Consider the following 26,193-nt stretch of genomic DNA (forward strand, 5'->3'; position numbering starts at 1 on the left):
TAAGGTTCCCTTCTGTCCACATCCCCTCCAGCATCTGTTGTTATTAGAGTTCTTGATTATAGCCATTCTAACTGGGGTGAGGTGGTATCTCAATTCAACTTGATTTTTTTTTGTGGGAATTGAAAAAGGTGGTCTATACAACGAGGAGAACATCAGACTAGTATTTATTGGTAACTTAGGTAAGAAACTTAAAATTTGACATCATCCAAGATGGAGGAAGGAATTTTGGTTGGGCTGACTTTTCCTGGTAGGACTACACTAAGATATTGATACAAGTGAACTTTACCCAACAATTAAGGTTCTTTGTATTTTTCTACTGTAATACAAGTGATCATGTACAAAATACTTTCATGGGTGAATGTAGATTTGGGTAGCTGAATTACTAGTTGGACCAAGAGATTTTGGAACATCTACAAACAACATGCTCTACTTTTTAATCCTTTCCAAAATTCACTTGTCATACACCTGGGTCTTTCAGTATTCCAAATGACAGCTGAATGTTAAGCAGTGGAGGTTTGATTCTTGGATTCCATAGGGTTTCTCGCCTAGATTAACACAGACAAATTCAAAGATCCAGTAATGATATAAGTGGAGGAGATGGAGTAGAAGGACACATTAATCCCTTTGTTTTCTGCTTGAAACAAAAGTTTCTCAGCAACTAACATGTGAAGTAGAGGGGAAATTACTAATTATATCTGTGAAAGCATTATTGTATGTATTTTCATATGAGATGTAACAATAAAAAACGTTAGAAAATCACTATTAAATGAATTTTTAAAAAACGATCATGGTCTTAGTTACAAAAATAGTGATGTTTGGAATTTATTTTGTGTTCTTGAATTATGCTTTTCATAAAGTTTATATGGGGCATAAATGTCCTTAGGCATTACAGAGTTTAGCATTTAAAAATTCACAAATAATAATCTTATTCAACCTCAGTTCGAAATAAAATAAAATTATACTTTTCCTGAAACTCAAGTTTGGTTGCTTTTCCATTATTTAGCTCTTTTGCAGAAAAGTGCTTATTTCTGTATTTATAAGCAGAATTTAATTCATTGTTTTTATTTGCTATTTCAACATTTCTATTTTGACATTTAAGTGAAGTTATTCTTTTTTGTATGTTTTTTATTGTAAAAATACTGTACAGAGGGGTTACAGTTGCATGAGCATGGTAATGAGTACATTTCCTATTGAGCATTGTTGCCTCCTCCTTTGTTTTCCCCTACCATCCCTTTGTTGTCAGTCATATTTAAAATTTTAATATGCAAGTAAAATAAACATATTAGTTGTATTTCTTTAAGTCTTAATGGAACCCTTAGGAATTAAAAGAGTCTTGTTCTGCTGGATTTGTACCAACCTGGGCTGTCTTCCGTAAACTATTTATAGAGTAGACTTGATCTGGGGCTAGCATCTGCAGAACAACATAATTTTAGCACTTAATAAAAGAAGGGATGTTGAAGTTAATAAAGCAGCCTAAGATTTCAACATTCTTTCTCCTCTTACTAAATGGAAACAAAGTCTTGTGAAGATTGGTATCTCAAAATATATAGCTTTGGGAGAAGAATCTCTGTAGTGTCACCCATACTTTTTTCAGATTTTTTAAGAGATAAAACTAGCAGGAGTTCCAGGGTGGACACTCAGGTCTGGGTATGGCTGTGAAAACAGGAAGCTGGTAAGACTTGCCCAGCTCTGGAGCCCCTATTGCTCCCGGGAGGGGGGAGAGGGTGGTCCTTCCTCAACTGAAAACCCTGAATTTGGGAAGCAAATGTCTACATGAAGCCTTTAGAACATTCTCAGTGCACCAGTAGAGATCAGCTAAGAGCTGAATACTATCTCATCCCTCCCCAGGGGTTTACAGTTTTTTTCTCTGTGAATTTTTGAAAGACTTGATTCTTTGTTACTAGCAACTCTTGGGCAGGAGAAATGGCTGTGATCAGATGGGGGTTTGGAAGACAGAATTTTTGTTGTGTAGGAAGAGTTCATTGCTATAATAACATAGCTATTGCCTTCGTTGTGTTTCTATCTTGTGGATTTTTAGACTATTACTTAAATCTTTTGATGTATTCTACATGGATGAAAACTCTAGCTTACAGTCTTGAAACACCCACTTCCTTGGGAGAAATGAGAAGCCATGCAGGGAATGGCAAATGGAAAAGGCTTTCTAGATGGATGTCGTAAGCAGAAGTCATCTTCATTTTGGAGGATAGGTTTAGGTGAAGTCTCCTTCACTCTCCCAGGCAGATGGTGTAGATGGTCTCAGAAGATTCTCAGACACACAAGTCAGGTGGTTTCAGGGCATTGCTCACATTATGACATTGTAAAATGATATGGCAGAGTAAAAATGGTATGGCAAAGTTTTCAGAATTAATTTTGAACAGGAGTTAATTTTATGGTGGTCAATAGCATCACACTGGAAAGCAATGACTTCAACTTCTGTTCTGAAACAGAAGTAGAGTTCATCAGAGTGCCCCACAAATGGACTTTGCCTTCAGAGCAGGTCGAGGAGCTGAGTCAGTGTGAAGGTAGGTAGCACTTCCATACATCTTCCTCATTCCTTCTGCATGGTACCACTGATACTATGGTTTGAAGAAGATGTGGCTCTTCCAGAGGCAAGGAGCATCTCCTTTAAGAAGAAATATGCATTTCCCAGGAAGTGATTGTGGTGGCTTGGCCATGTGGTCCTGAGTGACTACACTCAGTGCCTGGGAGGTGCTTTATGGAGGAGAGACCACTAGCTCAGCATCCTGGATCAACAATTTCATCCTGGGCAGTTCAGCATCCTACAGCTTCCTCCCAGGCATGGACTTATAATTCTGACCAGAGCAGCTGAACTCTTTGTGGTCTGCACCATAGCTTATTGTGGACATTTAGCATCACTTTTCCTGTTTTGATGGACACTACTGACAATGCATAAAACAAGGTCAAGAGTGGATGATTAATAATAAATATCAAGGTCAAATCATGTAACTTTTGGTACTGATGTGAATGATGGTAGACTGATTGTGCTGTTCTCAGAAAGTAGAATGTTCACTCCATGATACGTTTGCTTCCTTATTTTAATCAAATGTATTTGTAAGCTAAAATTGCATGTGAACAGAATAGAACTGATTGTCACTGACTCTTTTATGTACACAGATAGTTCTTGCTTTCACAGGAAGGACCTGGAAGCAAGGGTGAACATCGATGATTATGTGAACAATGTAAACATTAGGCTGGCATTTTCTTCCTATTAAATGATGCTTACATTCTTAAATATTATGCAGATGAACACTCTAAAAAGTACTATGCAGAAACACAGTACTTTTATAAATGTTTCTGTTTCTGTGCTAAAATAGTAAATAGATTTGCAGATGAGTATAATTTTTCTCTCTAAGGAGACTGTATTACTACATCTGAATCTAATGCATGTCAATGATGAAAGCTTGAGAAAAATAGGTTAAGATATATCTTTGGTATTTTTAAACAAATGTTGTAATGGTTTCAAGTAGAAATAAAGACAACATCTGTGACAATTTTCTGTTTTCAGCTATTCAGAAGGAAAAATTAAGTTTCTTCTTTTAATAGAGAATGCATGTTTAGCAAAGTATCAGCTAGTGTCATGTAGGCTTTAAGAAAATTGGATTTGAAAGTCATAAAACCTGTTTTTGATTCATGAACTAATTTGTAGAATATTTATTTTGCTCAAACTCCATTGTGGATTAGAGTAGTCCTGCCTTTGAAAGTACTACAACCTTGTGTATTATAATTTATCCATGTAAAATATCCACCCATCTTGTACAAGTCTACAAATATGAGTAAGTATATACTCCTAAGCAAAGTCTGTTTTTTGTTACTGGTGTCATTTTATTCGAGTTATTTTCTTTTTTGTTTCAAATAAGACTTTTTATGGTAAAAATAGTGTACATAGGGGTTACAGTTACTTGAGTAAGGTAATGAGTACGTTTCCTATTGAGCATTGTTACCTCCTCCTTTGTTTTTCCCCTACCATCCCTGCCCTTCCCCATCTCCCCAACTGCTTCCTCCCTCCCCCCAGACAAGTTGTAAAGTTCATTTTCAACATAGTGTCTTATGCAATGTCTTTTTAAAGCATGTAAATGAAATTTATCTTTTGCAATTATCCTTTGTACTCACTTAGTTTTTATAATATTTTTAAAATTGTTATTTAATGTTTAACTATTGTAAAGTATTCCTTTATGCAAATTCAAAATGGTGTTCATGTCTTTTCCAATTGGTTAGAATTTAGGCCTTCCCAATTTCTACTATATAAATATCTTTGAAGTAATTGCTTACATATATGTATATGAACATTTCTAGTAAGAAAGTTACTTCATCATGAGAAAATTGTCTTTAACTTTGCCAATGAAGGCCAAAATATTGTCCAAAGAGAATGTACAAATTTGGACTTTTATATGCAACACGGGGAAAGTAAAGTCATCTCTAAAGGTCATACTTCTTTTTTTTTTCACTCAGATGGACATGAAAAAGCATTTCAAAATTATTTCTTTTTTCTTTCTTCTTTTTTTTTATTGTGAAAATACCATACAGAGGGTTACAATTACATGAGCAAGGTAATGAGTACATTTCTTATCAAGCATTGTTGCCTCCTCCTTTGTTTCCCCTTTCCATCCCTTCCATCCCCAGCTCCCACACCCGCCCTCCTTTTCCCGCACCAAAGTTGTAAAGTTCATTTTTGACATAACGTCTTGTACATCTCATTGTTGCAATGAGTCCACCTGTATCCCTAGTTAAACACTTTGTTTTTTCCCTTCCCCTCCAAAAATTATTTTCCTAAAGTATTTGAGTTTGAGTTGTGTTCAGTGTACTTATTAAAATTTTTCCCTCTTCATGTAAAGTACTGTTTTCTTCAGCCTTTTATTCATCTAAGCTCATTTCTTTCATTAATTTGTTATGTTCATATTCTAAGTACTAATTCTATGATTTGTAGAAAAATGTGTTTTGTCATTTAATGATTTAACTTTTTCTTTTGTTTGTGGTTGTCCTCTTATAGCAAGTTTATTTGTAATTAAGTATTTTTGAATTTGTAAATTATTTCACAGTTGTTTGTCTCATTAAAGAGATAGATTTCTGCCAGGTACCTGTGGCTCAGGCCCATAATCCTAGCTACTCAGGAGGCTGAGATCTGAGGATAGCAGTTTGAAGCCAGCCCTGGCAGAAAGTCCCCATGAAACTCATACCTCCAATAAACTGCTATTGCTCAAAAAAGCTAGAAGTGATGCTGTGGCTCAAGTGGTAGAGTGCTAGCCTTGAGCACAAAGAGGCTCAGGGACAGCTCCCAGGCCCTGGTTCAAGCCTCAGAACCAGCATAAATAAATAAATAATGAAATAGATTACCACTCAATTTACAAAAAAGTATTCTCTTAGACCTTATTCCAAAAGCTTTAAAATTTGGCTATGTTTTACACACACACACACACACACACACACACACACACACACACACACATTTACCCTGTGGTTATATACAGTAATTAAAAGCATGAATGAGGATAAGATTTCTTCAAATGAAAATATAAAGTAAGAAAAAAAGATCTATATATGAGATTCAAAGAACTCTCATAATTAATGAGTAACACAAAGGCGATAAATGACATGCCACAGAGGTAGGAGAAAAATCTTGAAGGATTTATTATCTCTATAACCAAATAAAGGTAATTTCAATAAGTATTCATTAATTTCAATAAGTATTCAATGGTGTCAGATTGTATGCTGGGACATTTATAAGGTCCAGGGTCCTTGAAAGCACCGCAGGGAAGACGAGGGAAGGCACTGAAACTCATTGGCGCTGGAAAGAATTTTCTGAGTGGAACTCAAGGGGCTCAGAAAATAGGAGAAAGAATGGGTAATAGAGTCACAGTTAGCGAAAATCTTCACATTGAAGGACATAATTACTAAGCTCAAAATACAGTTTACAGAATGGGAGAATATCTTTAAAGGTCACATCTCAGAAGTACAAAAGGCCAATAAGAATTGCTCAACATGCCTTGGTCATAAAGGAAATAAAAATTAAAACAACATTGAGATTCCATCTTACTCTCGTCAGAATGGTGATCACCAAGAATATGAACAACAACAGATGGTGGTGAGGATACTGGGTTAAGAGCACACTATTGCACTGTTGGTGGGGATGTAAATTAGTGCAACCATTGTGGAAGGCAGTATATAGATTGTATTAATCCCTCAGGAAGAACAATATCATGTCATTTGCAGAGAAGTGGATGGACCTGGAAAAAATCACAGTTAGTGAAGTAAATAAGGCTCAGAGAGAAAAGGGTGCTTGTTTTCTCTATAGGTGAAAATTAGACCTAAAGCATAAACATATTTGAAAGCACATGCAGGACTATTTGCATAGTCCCATGCACACAGTACTCTATGCACATGATCAAATAATCAAAGGAGTGAGATTCAACTGGATGATCCTTTTGAACAATTAACAGGCGGTTCAACAGAATGCATATCAGGAAGCTTGTCATGACTGTGGGGACAGAGGCAGGTGAATGAAAAGAAAAATGGTAGGTAAATACAGTCACAGTACTCAGAATACAGCCAAACACTCATGTGAAAATGGAACCAGGAAAATTGTGGAGGCAGATGGAGAAAATGGCAGGTAAATACAGTCACAGTACTCAGAATACAGCCAAAAACACTCATATGTGAAAATGGAACGAGGAAAATTGTGGAGACAGATAGAGAAGGGAAAGGAAAATGGGAGAATGACAGAAGAGTTGACGCTGATTAAGAGGCATTGTGCACATAAGTGATCAGGTTAAACTGAAATCCTTTTGTAGAGTATTTGAAGAAATACTGAAAATGCGTACTGCATTTAGTAAAATTGAAGAAAATGGTGACCTAATTATTGAGTCAGGTAGGAATAAGCTATTTATGCACACACACACACACACACACACACATATATACATACATAGATATATATATATGCACATACATACATACATACATGCATGCATACATATATGTTTATAGATTCAGGAAGACTGGCCTGAGTGCAAAAGTCTGAGAACCAGGGATGCAGATAGTGTGCATTCCAGTGGGAAGGGAGTGTAATCTGAGGTCCTCATTTAGGCATTCAGGAGAAGATGAATAATTCCTTTGATTTTTTTCTATCTGGGTTCTTACTGGATTGCAATACACCTATTACATTAGAGGAAGTGCATGCTTTACTCGACGCAGTGATTTAAATGTGAACCTGTACTGGAGGTACCATAGCAGCAGACACACCCACAAATACTGTTTTTAGCCTAATATCTGGCACCTTGAGATGTGGTAAAGTTGACATATTAGCCATAATATCCATTTTAATTTACTTCCTCTTGGTCATATTGCAAGCTTTTTCTATTCTAGTCTGAGATCTAAGCTTTTTTCTTTAATTTTTGTTTAATTCATTTCCACTTTCCCCCAAATATACCCAGTGCTTATACTGCTTTTCCTAGAGTATTAATACTTTATTATTTAATGCTATTCTTACTGGCTGCAACTAAATACTCAGGTCTATTTTACCTCTTTATCAGGCACATTTTAGTGCCAGTGACTGTTATAATCCTGGGCACTCAGAAAGCTGAGATCTGAGGCTTGAAGTTTGAACCCAGCCTAGGCAGACATTAATGAGATCTTATTACCAGTTAGCCAACAAAATACTGGAATGGAGGATTGGTTCATGTGGTATAGTGCCAGTCATTAGTGAAAAAGCTGAGTGAGAATGGAAAGCATTGAGTTTAAGTCTCAATACAAGCTAAGTAAATAAAGAAGTAAATGTACATCTATAACTAAAACAAAAACCATCCTACATTTAATCCAACATCCTCTCCCAATTATCATCTTATTTGTCTTTCATTACCTAGCCTCTCTCATAAAAGAATAGTATCTTCTTGCAGTTTTGGGTTTCTCAAATCGCAACTCAGTCCTTAATCTACTCCACTATGACTCTTGGTAAGGTCAACAGATACCTTCTTATTTCTAAATGCAGTGGGAATTTTCACTACTTTATAATTGTCTCAGCACAATCTGATGTCATCTAATTCCCCACATTTATTGCAATTATTTTGTTTTGTTTCTGAGATAATAACATCTTTCTAGGTTTTCTCCCAATGCATTGCCATTTCATCTCCTAATTTCCTTATCCTTAAATTAGTCATAACTTGAGTTTTTCTAAATCTCATTTGTAGATTCTTATTTTCTTACTCTATACTCTTATTTGAGGCAATCTTATCTCCTTATGACACTAAATGATCATGTACCTATTTGTACATATATATTTTACTCAGGTTTCTTTGTCTGAAACTAACATAAAGAAATATATACATATATCTTTATTACTACATATAAGTATATATGAATGTGTGTATAAATGCACGTGTCTGTGTGCATGTATGTACTTAAGTACTTATCTTTAATGTCCTAATACAGTTTCTAAGCATCAAAGGTCCAGCTCCAAAAGTCATGATCCCCTTACACAAAATCTGATCATTTTCTGTAATTTCTTGTATGGTAAATAGGATCACATTACATTCACTTAGGCATGTCCTAAATTTGATGGTTCATTTGCATCTTTTCTGTAACCTACCACATAAATCAGTTATTATTTAGCCAACTTAAAGAAAGACATTAATTCTATGATATCTTTCTTTTCAAGCTTCTCCATTTATGTCTGCAGAAACAGTACAAATATTCATCAGACCATAATAATAATTGCCTTCATTTCCATCAGATATATATTTTGAAAAGGTGTTCAATAGACATATCTACTTGTTTCAGAATTTTTGCCCAAACCCCAAAGGTAAGAATAATAGGTTCAAGGTGTTTCTCTGCTCTCAATTTTCACTTGAACTTCCTGAAAACAAGCAACTCCATGGTTCCATGGGGCCACAATAGATAACTGTAGAACCCACTGCGACAATTCTGAGGAGGTAAATGTCTCCTGGACCCATATCCCTTCATTATAAGGGCATTTCTCTATATTTCAAAGTTCATAAATATGGCTCACATATTCAACTCAATATCAATAATATTATTAAGTTATTTGCTTGACTCAGACTCTTAGCTTTCCCTTTGACTCTAGGCTTTAGCTGTCACTTCTAGCAGAGATTTTTTTTTTGTTCTGCTTTTCCAGTTTGTGAACCATTACTTTCACACAGATTAGCATGCCTTTACAAGTGAGTTCTGCAGCTGTCTTTATTTTTGAGTTCTCACATCTTGTGAAAATGATTTCAATGTTAACCTCTAACCTCAAGTTGTATGTGAGATCATAAATAACCAGTGGGCAAGGCACTTCTTTTGATATTTCAATTTTCCTGTACTTGATTCTGGCACTTAACCATAGGAACTTCTAATCAACGTGTTTGTCAGCAAGCTATAATTTCCCAGAATTATCCCACAATTATATGTTTTAAAAAGGCAGATAGAAATACATCTCTTTGGCACTTAATTGTGTCTTGTGGTTTCTCATTGTTGGGCAACATAGCACATTTTTCTAACAAACATGTTCCCATCATAGATTGCATAGTGAAGGGTGGTTCTCACCTAGAATAAAGGGGAAAATTGCCCCAATGAACAAGAGCAAGAAAAAAGAGAGTTGAGGCTGATTTTGGAACATATCCTGAAGTTTCCATATTATTCACTAAGCCCCAAATAATATTTTATGTCAGAAGTGTTTTTTTGTTTTTAAAGCAGTGTGTTAAATATATATGCACATACCAGAGGCAATAAGATGATTGTATCTATAATTTTTTCCAACACAGAATAATTCACAAATTATAAAAAATATAACATGGAGAGTATATTTTGGTGAAATACAGCACACTCAGGATAATCATTTTGGTGAAATTAGACCATCTCAAGTATATTGAAAAGAAAATGGAAAATCCATTGCAAGTGTCATTGTGGTTACTTAAAAGTTTTGTTGGAAGTACAAAAAACTTAAAACTCTCAAAGAATTATTATTTTTTGTGAAACTCATCATGCACTAAATTAGATGAGAATAGTTCAAAGAGATAAATAAAAGAAAGAGATAAACAAAAATGTTTCCTGAATAAGATACTTGAAATGATATAAAAATTCAAAATAAACAAATTTGAAAATTTTTATGTTACAGTGTCCACAATTGGCTTGACTTGAAGCCTTTCATTCATTAAAATTGTAGAAAGTCAGAATATTAGATTTTTAATGACAAATGAATAATTTGCTCAAATAGGATGTATTCCAATTAAAGAAAGATCTATGTAGGTTATTTCCATTGGCATTTAAAAATAACATTTAGATTCTTGTACTTTATATCTGTTATAGCATCATACTTCAACCACAATTGCTTTCTTTTTTTTGGGTCGGTCATGAGGCTTGAACTCAGAGCCTGAGTGTTATCACTGAGCTTTTCACTCAAGGCCAGTGCTCTACTACTTTGAGCCACACAGCCACTTCCAGTTTTCTGGTGGTTAATTGGAGATAAGACTTTCCTGCATGGGATGGCTTCAAACCAGATCTCTGTCTCCTTAGTACCTAGGATTATAGGCCTAAGCCACCAGCCCCAGGCTTCAATCACAATTTTTATGGACTATTTAGCTCACGTCAGATATAAAGCAATATTAAGTGGAGATTTTAGGTGGCAAAATCAAACACCAAGGCAATTTATATTTTGAAAGGAAGAGAAAATCCCTCTGCTTTTAAGTATCTTCAGCAATATCAAGTTTTCAAGAGATGTGGCGTTATCTTAATCAGAGTTTTGCCATATACTTGTTTATCATGATGCTATTTTCTAGTCTTCATTCAATCTGTGGTAATTTCAAAGGCACCAGACCACAATTACAATGAAAGCTACCCTTCTGGCAGCAGCTGCAAGTGACAGGAGGACACTGGACATGCACTTTTTGCTGGAGTATTGTCAATATCTGTTCAGTTTGGCAGCTCTCTGAGAGACCCTACTTGCAAGTTGTGGCTTCCAAATCTTATCAGTTTCAAAGCTTCTACTGTGATGGAGCCAGTGGAAAAAGAATTACAGATAACCGCTTAACTTCATGTCTGCCTGACATAGTGCATAGCTGCTGAAAACACGAGGCTGACCATAAAGCTGTGAAAGAAAAGCAGGCCAGTGAGATTTCCATCAGAGCTGTGAAAAACTCCCAAAGATTCTTGGATTCTAATAGTTTACATTTGTGCATGCCGATGAGAATGTGCAGAAAAGAATTGTGCCTTCCCTCACCTCTTACGTTTAGTTCATTGTGAGGCTCTGTGACGCGAAGGCTAGCAAAGAGTTATTAACTACTGAGAAGTGTTTCTGAAACCCAGGGAGAATGAGACTTACAAAAGAGGGGACACCACAGAGGGGCGTTAGCCACTCACTACTAGCTGAATACATCAGAAAGCCAGCTGATCAGAGAATGTGTTCGAAATCTAAACAATTGGAACCATTATAGTTGGTGCCTCTTGTCAGCAAGGCAAACTGATGTTAAAACGTCCCTGGGGAGATTGCCATGGATCAAGGGAAATCAATCAAAGTTTGCAGAGTAACAAAATAATCAATAGTTTCCAGAGACTCAGGGAAGCAGATAAGGTTGCTGGCTATAAATAGTAACAAACTATTTTTATCCATGAGGAGAATATTTTATATCTTAAGTTGGGTAGTTTTTAATTGTTTGGTTCATCCAAACGCATGCAATTTTATATTTTAAGCAGGTTAATTTTAGTGTGTGCATACCTCAATGAAAAGGAATGAACAAAAAGAGTCCTGAAAAGGACAAAGAAGAACACCCAACTAAAAATGGGCAAAGGAAATTTAGAAAGGCAATTTGTAAATCAGAGAACTCCTCCACCCAAATAAATATGCTCACACTCTGGAATAATTTATAAATTGTGTATTTCTGTAATACTGAGAAAATATTCATATCCTACTAATAAAGTGTTTAAGTATATGTCATAAAAGATGGAAACTGCTACTTCAAAAAATGATGTGAGGTTCTTAAAAATTATACAAGTCCATTCTATGTGAGCCAAAGATTCCATTTTTGGCACATAATATAAGAAACTTCTGTATTACTGTAGGAAGAAAGTTGAACAGGAACTTTATACAAACCCTCCAGTTTCTGTACTTGAGCTGTCTTAAGCCCTTATACTTAAGCCCAGATACTCTAATGGCCATTTCTCCTTCTATACATGTTACTGCTGATCTTTTTTATACTGTAGACCTTGTCTAATTATTCAATGTAAGTCAGCATTTTTCCATGGCTAATCATGATTACTTTAGTTGTGTGTTACCTATATTACTACTTGAAATTATGTTGTTCATTTATTTGTTGATAATTCCTGTTTTCTAATGCTGAGTGGAACTTAAACAGCAAATTGGAAATGATTTGCCTATTTTCTTCTATAAAGAATACCTCTAACGGAATTTAACACACTAGACATTCACATAGTTAATAAGCTGTTACATTGTTTGTTAGCACAAAATACTAAAAATGACCTAAATATATATTAATATTGTTTATTCTTTTTATTTATTTATTTATTTTTATTTATATTGTTTATTCTTATATCAGTTATAATAATAATAGAAATAAAAGTGAATGCTATGGGTCAATAATAGTTAAGTATAATATTAAGCTATCCAATTGTCTATTTGATATTGAATTATTAAAATAAATTAAAAGTAATATATTCTAGACACAACACCTCCATGTGTTATGTGGATTGGTGTAGATTTATGAACTAAACATCATATTCCATTATGAAAATTTGGGAATGTCTTGAGAAACCTTGTATCAATTTAGTATTACTATGACATCCAACCTGTAATCAGTGGACTCTGTTTCATAATGTTATGGACAAGTGACCAAACATACTAGTGAAGTGCTTTGTGGTTCAAACCTCATCAGATACCAATGATAGAATCAAACATGTTCCTCAAAATTATGGAACACACAAAAATAAAACAAAGTCATTTGCAAGGAAGTGGATGCACCTAGAAAATATTACATTAAGTGAAGTCAGGCTCAGAGGCATCTCATCTGTGGAAGTGAGATCTAAAATATAAATTCATTTGTAAATACATACAGGGTCATATATATCTCTCTATCCCTCTCTCTCTCTCTCTACACACACACACAAATGTGTTAAAATATGGTATATGCAAGGGAGGATTCCAATTGCTCATTTCTTTTGAACAACAAATTTATAGTTTAACAAAATGAAAATGAAAACCAGGAATCTGGAACATGTATTGTAGAGGTCAAGGGGAGGGCATGGGGTGGGACTGACAGGGTAAGCATCTCTGAGTTCATGTCAGATTTCTACCAGTTCACCTAGATATAAGACAAGCTTATGTGAGGCATACAAGGGGAGGCCAAGAAGGAGGAAAAGATAAAGCAAAAGTGAAAAGCAAACATTTCAGCTTTGAAAATCAACCGTTAATTGAAAGGCCCCTGAAAGACAATGTGTGATCTACTTCCTTAAATTTACTTTTTAATTATTAGCCACCAACACATGATAGAATGACTTAAAGTAGTCAGTGTCTACCTCCAGGTTTTTACCTTATTATTATTGTAAGGTACTTCATTGTGCATGTTGCAGCTTGTGAAAATACACCATAGATACACGGCACAATTTGAGATCTTCAACTGGCACAACTTATTTCTTCCACCTCACAAAGCCCTAAATAGTGACATAAAGGCAAATCATGAACTATCTTACAGTGGGTCACTAAAACATTGTTCATTAGGCCACCATTCAATAGCAGATAAGAATCATCACAGACATACAGAAAGCATTTTGTTAAAAATGGGTATTCAAATAGCTTGAGAAGTGATTGAGGCTACTCCATTGGAAGGAGTTAAAATTTCACTTGTATGAAACCACAGACACATAATGTTGGTGCATAGAGTGTGACCTTGGGCATCTAACACACTTTCCTTTGACTCAAGCAGAACTCCGTGTAAACTTACCTAAGGGGCACAATCACACGCTCATCAACTCTCACAAAGGGGCTGCTGCCTTATATATTATGCAGTGATTGAATTCAACCTGTTCAGATAAACACTGTAAAAGACAGTCTTACAAAAGTAGGCTGTTTAGCTTGATCTGTCTTTCAGTATTTTTGTACCATAAGTCACTGAACACAACAGACATCATTGCTGAAACATTAATGCCAGTAGTGGGTTTTAAGTGAGTCATTTGTGTCTATCATTGGCCAATTAACAGAAACTGCTAATGTGCCTTGGCACGGTGAATCTTTGCTAAAGGATGATGAGTTTATTGCAAAGATTAGCTGTTCCAAAATAAACTTCCTGAAGGGTTTTTGAGGACCAGTGGCCCAACATGGCAACCTACTCATTTTATTGTGAAACAATATCCTATTAATTCAGAACTGAAGCAGAAATTGGTGTACACAGTTCTTTGCAAGTAGAACATATTGAATGAATCAGTAGCCTAGCTTATTCAAAATAAAACATCTGTTTTTTAAAGATGTTGTTTAAAAAATTATTGGGAAGTCAATACGAAAATCAGAAGGAAACTAGAAGAATGGCAGAAGGGCCGATTCTCAGGTCTGTATTTGGACACATTCTGACTATGATTGGTAAATCGTCCATCCCTGGTCAGACTTATGTTTCCAGTAGGAGTTTTAATGCTCAATATATTAAATATCCCAATTAGGTCTCAAATTCTACTAAGTTGTACAATATAAAAATGCAATGTTTGATCAAAAATATGGTGTGTGGTTTAACTTATTCTTGAGGAGACTGATTTGTGTCTACATGTAACTTCAAAATAAGTGATTGGTATATTTAGTCCAATAAATCTATTTATGGTGGAGAAAAGAAATCAATAAAAATATTGTTCAACAGATTTTTGTCAAACAATCAGTTAAGAAAAATCACACTGTAACTTGAATTATACAGTAGAAAATTCTGATCCCCGTTAGTCACTAAACATACACCTGAGGTGTGAGTTTTAGGTTCTACAACTTGAGCAATGCCCTGAGCCATTTCTTATTTTAGTTATTTTTCAGTCTTGCATTTGTGCCTAGACCTGCCTGGCCAACAATTCTCCTATTTACTCTTGCACATAGTTTAGATAACAGGTATGCCCCACTAGGCCTAACTTTTGGTTGAGATGGCATCTACTTTTTTCTTGGGTTAGCCTCAAACTACATTTCTTCTGATCACACATTGTGACAAAAAAGTTTAGGATTCCCCATTGCACACATTCCCACTTTCCCAGCACTTTTCATCTTGCTTCATTTTTCACACAGTAGAAACTGCCCTATTATGGTCTACTACTATGCTTGTTTGTGTCTTGTTTACTTGCTTGTTTGCTTCTTGCTGTTTTACTGTTTAAAATGTACCCAAAGTGCAATATCGAAATGCTGTCTAAAGTTCTTTAGACTTCTGTGATAAATTTGGAGAAAAAGTGTTCAGTGAGCTTCTCTGGTATGAGATATAGTGATGTTGGCCATAAGTTCACTGATCATGCATCAACAATATAGATCATACAAAGCATATTTTACTTAAATAGAGATGCAATTATGAACTTATCTCTTGGTGGAAATGTGGCCAAGAACCTAGTCTTGATTTTCTCCTAGGAGCAAATGATGCATTACTACCTAGTTCACTATTTGCAGTACTTCAGAAATAAAACTGAAAGGATCCTTCAGGACCCTCCCAGGGGACCACGCAGAGGCAGGCAGGCATGGTTTATTAGAGGGGCCATATCTCCCCGGGAGAGGGACCACATGGCATCTGCCCCTATCCAAATCGCGGGTAGGTCTGGCGGAAGTGAGGGCGGAAGTGAGGTAAAAGGCATGCGCAGGTGGGTCTGGGTGTGGCCAGCTGTAGGGCAGGGAGAAGCTCAGGTGTGGGTAGAGCTGAGAACCAAACATTACTACCTAGTTCAATGTTTGCAGTACTTCAGAAATAAAGCAATCCCAGATGCTGAGAGTTAGCAGCATGGTTTACCTCCACAGATATCTGGCAATTCTACAAGTTGCCAGGGGGTTCACATACAGAATATCAGGCCTGGGGTGTTTCCCATTGGTGGAAGTCAAACACATTCTTCCAGAAAAAGCAAAGGCCATGGAGAGACCTAAAACACTGGGGAAGACTTGGCATAGGCCTGAGCCAGGATCCTTTGCTCATGTGTTTGTGCTATTTTTGTTCTGTTAGTTACATGGCTTGGCTTTCTGCTTCTTTGCTCTCATGCTTTTCTCGCCCACATCTGGCATTCTAGCCAAATGTGTCTGACTAGATACTGCCTCACGCACAGACTGTGGCCTCTATGTCTAACTCATGTGATTCCCTGTACTTGCATTAGTTTGATCTCTTTGCATGTACAAACCAGAACTATTTTCCTTGAAGACTTCTCACTCTCCGGTGCGTATGTCCACACAGCTGTGATTTCCCACTTGTTTAAGTACATGCAATAGTCTATTCTTCTTTTGTAGCAAGGAAATACCTGAGTAGAAAAACCAAGTCAAACTCAATTTTTTTTCCTACTATAGGCTCCCAACATGCTCTGACACAGGTATGGGGGGGGTAGATATTCCCCCACCCTCCAGGCAAACAATGCTGTAGCTGTGACCTTACTTAGCAGGGTGTCCTCTAGTTCAATTCCGCTCTGACAATGTCTATTTAGACATAATCTCAGCTCCCATAGATTGAGGGCTCAGTCCCAATACTGCCCCTCTGCCTCAGATGACAATATAGACCACAGGTTGATTTACCTATACTTGTGCTTGACTGATTTAACAACTGGGGTACCTACATCTCTTGGGGTCCATTAATTTGGTAGAGCAGCTCACAGAACTTGGAAACACTCATGGGGCAATGTGTGCAAGGGATATGGAGAGCTTATGCCACATCTGGCAAACCACTGCCTAAGAACTTTATGTGCCCAGTTATCTGGAGTTTTGGGACACTGTTTGTTTGTTTATAATGGAAGGTTTATTGTATAGACATGGTTGACTATGTCATTGACTTTAGGTGAATAATTTGACCTTTGGTCTTTCTCTAGCCCAGAAGTTAGAGGTTAAGTGGAAAGTCTTAATTCTATAATCAAATTTTGATCTTTTCTGTAATGGGTTAGCATCCTGAAGCTACCTAGCTGTTCCTTAATAAGTCCCTTAGAATACAAGAAAAATAAAAAATTACACATTGGCGATTCCAAAGATTTTAGGAATTTTATGCAAGGGAAGTGGTAGATCAAATAAATATTTCACAATATCACGACGTGGTTCCTTCAATTGTGATGATTAAGTACTTGTCTGACTCACTTTTTATGACCAGTTTAGCTCTATCCAATGCCTTGAACATGGTCAATATTTTATTTATAGAATACAAGTGCGTAGTTTATTGGTTCTCAGCAATTTTCAGTCACAATTCTTTTAAAAGAATGGTTCTCCTTTTCCAGGCATTTGAAGCTTTTTTTTCTTACCATTAGCACCTCTTGGTCATACCTTTCTTAAAAACTTCTGATTTACTTCAGCTCCTCACAAGAACATTGAAAAGTTGAAGCCCACAAAAGCCAAGGGACTTGTCCCAGGTTAATGGAAAAAGTATAGAACAATGAAGATTTACCATTTCCAGGCTAGTGGTCTTCCTGTGTGAATGACTCCATCTTTTTTCACAATATTTTATACTTCATTTTAAATGTCATATGAACAAATATATTTGAATAGTGAAACAACCTGATGAGGTAGGTAGTAAACTATAATCACATACTAGATGAGAAAACTGAAATCTAGAAATGTCTTGGGTCTGAGCTCACACTTAGTCGTGGTGAATGACTCAATGTTGATCATAAAATTACTTTCTTTTTTCTCCAAATAGGGACAGAGGAGTGAAACTCTTGTAAAGTTTATCACTTAGACTATAGACTTATGCACTTCTGAATGTTGCATATGTTCGTGGACAGAGAGACAGGAAACTGAATGTCACTGTAAAGTCACCATTCGCCATTTCTGAGTCAGCAACTTACCAAGGTCTTGGACAATCAAGGGTATAATGACCCCATAGCGTCAGTGTGTGTGTGTGTGTGTGTGTGTGTGTGTGTGTGTGTGTGTCCTTCAGAATGTCTAGCTGTTTGTATCTTCTAGCAGGCAGGAATTCAGGGGAAGTCATTAGACTTAAAGTCTTGTTTGCTTTTTGTAGTTCAGATGCTGATTCCCTTTGGAGGAGCCTCTCAAACTCTGATCTGTAGAACTGTGCTAAAGATTAGTTGTTTCTAGGAGAGCATTTATATCAACAGATGCACTGAGATTTCCAGAGAGACAAACATTGCATGATGAACTCAAAGATAGATATTCCTGCTCTTGTGGCATACGTTATAGACTAGGCTGTACATTGCTGCTTTATACCAATGGCTAGATTGATTTCCTGTTCTTCTTTGAGGCAGGGGATCAGATGACAGCCTTAATTGTAACCATCATTAAGGTTTTTTTTTTTTTTTACAGATACACATTATATTTGCTTCCCTTACCAGTCTTTAAAGTGAGTATTTTTTTTCTCGGTCTTCCTAAAAATATATCAGAAAAATACCAGACTTAAATCTTATGGCAATAGGATGGTAATGGATTTTTATGTGGTTTTTGACAGTATTACTTTAATAACAAATATTAACTTGAATCCATTAATGCTCATTAATTTGGTATTAAGATTAAATTCATTAAAATCCTTTTTATTGTAAAGGTGCTATACAGAGGGGCTATAGTTACATAAATCAGGTATCAAGTACATTTTTTATGAACAATGACAGTTTGTTTTCTCCAAGATTTTTTTAAATTTAATTTTATTTTATTTGTGAACATACTGTACAGAGGGGTTACAATTGCATGGGCAGGATAATGCGTACATTTCTTACCAAGCATTGCAGCCTCCTCCTTTGTTTACCCTTCACATCCCTTCCCAGCCTCCCCCTTCCCCCCTCCAATCCCAATCTTTCTCCTTCCCCCCCCCGACCCCTCTCCCCCATAGTATTCATTAATATTTATTAATGTTAGTGCTCAGTTGAGGATTGTTTGACCAAATTCGACAGGGGTTCTGTAATTAGTTAGAGGAACTGGAATTTAACATGCTCCCAATCAGGACATCTTATTCAGGTAATGAGAAAAGATCTACCAGGAAAAAGCTCATCCTAGCAACGAGAAAACATTCAAATCCCAATAGTTTGTAAAAAAAATAACTGGTTAGATGCAAATAGAGTCACTTGTGCCCAGCTTTTTATAAGCAACTTTAGTGGAGAGTTAAAATGAAATGGTTGATAAGCGTGGTTTCCTGACACTAGGGTCCTGCTTGTCAGCCTTTCTACTGGGCAGAAACCTGCACAGTTGCTTTTCTATCACCAATCACTTTTATAGCACCAGGAGAAACCCAGCTGTTCCTTGTCCTCATTGGACCTTATATTGTTAATATTTTAACCAAGTTTATTTCCTTCCTTCTCAAGGCTATAAAACTTCAATGATATGGCTCAAGGGCTAATATACCCTGAGCCTAGTCACTCTTCCTTGAGCACAGCTACTTCCAGTTACAATCGCTAAAGGACATACCTCTTTTACAGGGAACTCCTAGATTTCCAAGGATCTCAGGGGATCTAAGCTATCCATATCAACATAGAGCAAAGACAAGAGAGACTCCTGGTTCAGATCAACACTGCAAAATAGCAGGAAGTATCTTGAGGCTGATTTTTACTTCCCATTCCCTGAAAAGATTATGGAGTGTTGACTTTTTGAGGGGGAAAGGTAGGTAGTAGTAGTCTTAAAACAGTGGGGTATAAAGGGAAGAAGAGAACCTAGGGTCTTTGAGAGTAAAACTTAGGAAGTTAAGTTTTGCAACCAACCTACATATCCCACCAAGGTCATAAAATCTAACAAGACTTTAAACATTTTTTATTGACTATGCCACTCACCTAAAGATTAATGAAAAGCTTCGTTATAGGCAAAGGCAGGTCAGCAAATACTAGCTGAAACAATAGATCTCTAACTATCCCAGGCTAGTAAACCAAGTTCTATAAGTGCATGGAATTCAATAAACTTCTCTCACCTTGGAAGGTGGCTCTGCCCATGTGCTGGTCCTAGGGAGGAACTTAAAGCTCCAAAACCCTTATACTTCCAATAAACATGTGTACTGGAGTAAAAAGTCATTGTCATTCTTGCTCTTGAGATGATCTGCTTTCAATCTATTGACAGTGTATTTATTTGCTAATAAACTTTCCTATCACTTTCATTACAAAGTGTACATATGAGATAGGTAATATTTTCTATTCTCTCTCAAATCTAGTCAGCTCTCCAACTTTAACCACTAGGCAGGAAGTGTGTGTGTGTGTGTGTGTGTGTGTGTGTGTGTGTGTGTGTGTCACAGGACAGAATGCAGTCAAGAATTCAATGTTATATCCTACAAAATTAAGAAAAGTAAGAGAAGGGGTAAGTTGGAAGGGATGGGTGGGAGTCTTGATTTAGATGCATTGGATTCATAAAGTGCTTTGTTAAATGCCAGCTCCTTTGTACAAGCACTTGAAGATAGTAAATAAAAATAAATAATAAATAAAGCTTAAAGTAAGTGGGAAAAATATTTTCTTAGAGGAGGAATGTGATATTTAAAATTAAAGGATATGACTCTGAAATCAGTGCAGAAAGAAGATGCAAAGTTGACCAGCTTAAAAAGTAATTAACTAAAAATGAAAAATTTTAACATTTACAAGTCGAGAGAATTTGTACTAAAACATCTGAGATAATAAAAATATATTACATGGTATTACATTACATTAGAGAAAATACATTACATTGATAGATAGTATTGTATTATGTATAATTATAAAGCACACACAAACATTTGCAATCATATGTAAAACTATATTTCATAAAATATTTCTGAGCACTACAAAATCTAAAGCCTTGAAACACAATACTGTATTGTACCTCACGTTATGAGGATTGTGATTTGGAACAGGGCTCAGCTGGCAATTTTCTGCTCAGTTCATAGTAGTGTTAGCAGGAGACAGTAGGTATTTACCTTGGGCCAGGCTGGTCAGGAGAGTCAGTGGCAGGTAGAGTCATGTCTAAGGATGTCCAGAAGGCTGAGCTCTGGTGAATCCACCCTCTTTCGTATGGCTCAGGACTTTCTGTGAGGTGTCTTCAGAATATTGGGAATTTTGCATGTATGCTTAGGGATAAGAACGCAGGGAGGACTTTTATTTATTTATTTATTTTAAAACTGGACCCTGAACTAGCATATGGACATTCTATTGGCCAAAGTAGCTTCTAATCAGAACCAGATTCAAGGGAGGAGAAATAGGCACCACATCTGAATGGGAGAAGTTTCAAGACTTTGTGACCATCTATAATTTGCCACAGATGGTAAAGTATGGTAGGAATGCAGAAAAATAAAAATAAAAGCAAGATGAGAGAACTGCATCAAGCACTTTATCAGCGCAAAACAACGGACAGTTTAAAAATAGAATTTGTACATCTCTAGTAATGATAAGGAGCTCAAACTGATCCAACAAACAAAACCATAACCAAAAATAGCCAAATGATAAGAGTCCATGGCAGAGTTAACTGATACGAATCCATGTGGCAAGGCCAGACATTCGGATTCTCTTGTTTAGGTATAGTGTGATGCTATAGTATTTATCTATTTATTATTGCACCATGATTTACTTTCAATAAAACATCATCCTGCTATGGATTGACTTCTGAATAAGCAATAACTATAATTTTCATTCCCATAGAAGGGTTCAAACAATTAATTCCAGGGTTCATTATATCCACAATATTGAATATTAACTATACATGATTGATCACTGTGCCAAGTACAATTTCAAGAGTATGTTTTCACTAAAAAAAAACTATAGTTAAAAATACATTATCCCTCTATCTTTTTTGTGAATCAAGCATTTGGGAACTGCACTGATGGATGATTCTGGCTCATGGTTTCTCATAAAGTTGTGGTTAGAGTGTCAGCAAGACTGTAATCTCATTGAGATACTCAAGGGAGCTTCCACCTGCAGGAAAAGTTGTTGGCAGGGGGCTTCAGTCCCTTCCTCCATGCATATGTTCATAGGGTTGCTCAGCCCAGAGCATCCCCTGGGGCAGTGACACAAGACAAGGAGTGTCAGATATTCTCAGCCACTTTGGAAATGACTCTGCATCACTTCTGAATACATACTGGTCACAGACCAGTATGCCCAACCCTGATAAGTTGTAAGAAGGGACTAAACAAGAATACAAATGCCAGGGCTGGGTGTTGGTGCTCACACCTGTAATTCTAACTACTCAAGAGACAAAGACTGAAGGGTCAAGGTTCTAGACCAGCTTGGTTGGGGGTAGGGGAACTTCACAAGACCCATCACTACAGAAAAAGCTAGTTGTTGTGGTAGTTGCCTGCCATCCGAGCTGTGGCAGAAAGTATAACTAGGAAGACTATAGCTCAAAATAATTAGAGAGGATTAGGCACTGGTTTCTTATGCCCGTAATTCCAACTACTCAGGAAGCTAAAATCTGAGTGTTGTGGCTCAAAGCCAGTCCAGTTTACCATCAGAAAGCCATAAGTGGAGTTCAGGCTCAAGTAGTAGAATTCTAGCCTTGGGCAAAAAAGCGAAGGAACAGTGCCTAGGCCATGAGTTCAAGCCCCAGGACCAGCACTAGTAAGTGTGGACTGCCTAATAAAGGTGTAAACCTGGCATTGAAAATTCCAACACTTGATTCATGGAAGTCATCTTTGGAGGCTGGTAGTCACTGCCATATCGATCAGGATTAAAGTATTTGCTCTCATGATGCCACATGATGATGCCTTCTGAGTAGGCTTTTCCAGCTTTGTCATAGACTGAAAGAGGAAGTACGCCTTGAAAGGTGGGCATGGACTCAGACCAAAAACAACATACTTTCACTAGCTGTAAAAGTTCTGTGCAGCTGTGCTGGCTTTGCTACTAATGAAACTAAACATGAATCAACTGCAAATATCCTAACTAAACCATGGATCATCGAATACCCAACGTATGCTCTTTATGAAAGGAAAATAAAATAAAATTGCAGCAGTCTTCCAAAAGCATTTCAGAAGAGATTTTCTTATAGCTAAGAAAATAACACACAGCAAGCTGAAACAATGATTTGTTCTTGCAATAAAGTATCACGTGGAAATGTATATCATTTATACTTAAGTGTGTAAAGCATAATAGAGGCCATCTAGCCTAACTTTTTATTTATTTAAATTTCAAATTGTATTTTAATGATTTATATACTATAAAATCTTCTTTTTATGGTATTCAGTTTGACGGATTTTCATGAATCATGTATCTACTACTCTATTTGTGATATAGCAAAGTTCCAATAGTGTAAAAAAATTCTTCATACTGCTTCTCTGTAGTTAATATTTCCTTCCAACTTCTGGCTGTGACCTCTCTTTGCAAGTTTTTCCACTTACAGAATTTCACAGAAATGAAAATACAGATTATACTGCATATATTGTAGTTGGCTTTTCTCACTTTTAAAGACACTGACCTTCTTCCATTTTTTAAATAATAGTTTGTAATAGTTAAGTAATAGTTTGTTTCATTCTGAAACAAATAGCAGTTCATTGTATAGATGTTCCATAATAGAGGATCTATATAGCGCATATAAAAACAACAGTAAAGTCAGACTTGGCTTAATAGCAGTGAGTATTTTTCCTTTCTAGTACCAAGGTTTAAATTCAATGTCTTGTGCTTACTTGGCTGGCACTCTATCACTGAACCATGCCTCTAGCCTTGCTTTTTGTTGGTATTTTTGGACCTGGAGGTTCATGAACTTTGATTCTTGGCCTGGCTTTTTTAGATCGTCTTGATCCCAGCTTCCAGAGTAGTTATGATTAAAGGTGTAAACATCATAATCTTAGCCAGCACCCTTACCTAGCTAAGAATATTCAAACATTCATATCAGAAAAAGGTTTTTATATTAGATTGATTAAGGGAAATATAAATAATAAAATTATCTTAAGTGACATTTATCCCTCAATCATGTTTTACTGCTTTTGCTGCTTATGTTCTTTATGGGGGCTTCATTAATAATGGGAATTGTTACTTTTATAAATCTTTTAAAAATAACACAAGTATCACCTAGTAAGGCTCTAACAAACTCATGGTAGATGGATTTGTGTAAAATATAGAAACAGAACTCATAAACATCCTTTCATTTGTTCATAGAATCGATTCCATAAGACGAATGGGTTTGATGAACATTGTATTTTGTAATTTGAAGAAGACTTCTCAAAGTTTGTGGATTTGAACTATTTCTCATCAGATCACAAGAACATGGAATTGTTAAAATGAGAAGAGTCAAGATGAGAAGAGACGTGATGAACACACATTCACACAAACAATACAAAAGAAAGAGAGTAGTCATAACTTCCAAAAAACCAAAAATCTAGTAACTAACAACAATAAAATTTCCATACTCCAATTAAATGGTACCTTTTTCTTAATAATAGCATCTAAATGTAGTGTTGGTCAAAGTGAAACAAACAAAGTTGTTTGGGAACATGTGAACACAAACCACAGGATGATTCATTTGTATTTACATTTGGTGGTTTCACTTATTGTAGCTTGGCTCCAGAATTTACCAAAACTCTTCTGGATATTTTATAGTTTTTGGCAACTCTAATTTTTAAAAAAATATGTTCAAGGAAAAAAATATGGGCGCCATCTACACAGCACTTTAAGAGTAAAACTTTAATTCTGTCATCATTGCTAATTGACCAGACCAAAGGGAACATGCCTTGGCCCATGATTGCAAAGCTCCACATGGTTTTGCAGACTTAGAACACCAAGGGGAAATGGTGTACATGGTCTGGCATTTCCTGTCTCTTAGATTTTAAAGGTTAAGCTAGAGGTCACTACAATTTAAACATCATCTTAGTACACAGCTTCACCTAAAAGACAGTATAGACACACACAAAAAAATCTAGGATAAGCGTGGTATTATTTCCTGTAGGATCTTAGATTGGTACATAAACCCTGCAATTCACATTGTTTGAACTGGAGCACAGCATTGACCCCAGGAATGACCGCTAGCACAGAACCTCAGTCACAGAGAAACCTGGATCCAATAGCCTATTCAGACCCAATGGTATTATTTGTCAATTCTTTACAGCCAATATCTGCTGATCATGATCTCTTCATTAGTCATTGAATATGAATAGGAAGGATGGTCTTATGGACTGAGCTCCCAGTTTTCTGAATGCTCCAAGAGGATATAAACAAAGCAACAAGCATTCTTCAGACAGGAAGGATGCCGAAAGGTGGCCTTCTATGAGCTCCTGGATGACAGGCCTCAGCCCTATCCCATTCCTCATTCAGAGCCCTGAAGAAGGTAGGCAGAGGAGCATGGGCATGAGAGACTCAAGCTCACTGGTGACTTTATGGGCAAAATTGATTTATTTGGGAGCACAAATATTCAGACCTGTCTTAGAATTAAGGTGGGAGTTTCTGCCAAGTTCTGTTTTGTGAAAGTTCATCCGACAGAACTTCCCCACTATGATGGAAGAAAGAGTATTCTACAGTCTGTGCTGTCTAGTAGTCACATGTGGCTCTTAAGCATTTCAAATGTATGAGTGAGGATACTGGCACTATAATTAAATTTTAAAACATCCATTCATTCCAGTTACTCAGAAGGCTAGAAGCTAAAGGATCATGGTTTAAAACCAGCCCAAGCAGAAAAATCGGAGAGACTTCAAATCTAATTAACTAGCAAGAAGCACCTACGGAGGTGTGGCTCAAGTGGTAGAGCACTAGCCTATCTGAATGAACACGAGGCCTTGAATTCAAACCCTAGTACTGGCCTCCAATCTCCCCAAATTCCAGTGGCTATCATGTTGAAAAAAGAAGATTTTCCATAACTTCTTGAGGTCTATATAATCTTGACTCAATGATTTTTACAAAGGCTAGATCAATGAAATGTCCAAGAACGTATCTAAAATATTAATTAATTAAATAAGTATTTGCTGAGAGTCCACTAGCAGGATGCAATGGGAGATGTTTTCGGAATATAATGGCAAGGCACTCCTACTCTAATGTGACCAATGGGATAAGAGAATATTTAGAATGGAGCTTGGATAGAGAGAAGTACTGGGTCTCATGCGGCACAAGTGGCTTTATAATGTAGAGAATTCCATAATCTTTTGTGTGATTGCTAACATTTTGGACAAAGAGCATCAT

The sequence above is a fragment of the Dipodomys ordii genome, unplaced genomic scaffold (assembly GCF_000151885.1).
Source record: "Dipodomys ordii isolate 6190 unplaced genomic scaffold, Dord_2.0 Scaffold41, whole genome shotgun sequence".
Classification (NCBI taxonomy): Eukaryota; Metazoa; Chordata; class Mammalia; order Rodentia; family Heteromyidae; genus Dipodomys; species Dipodomys ordii.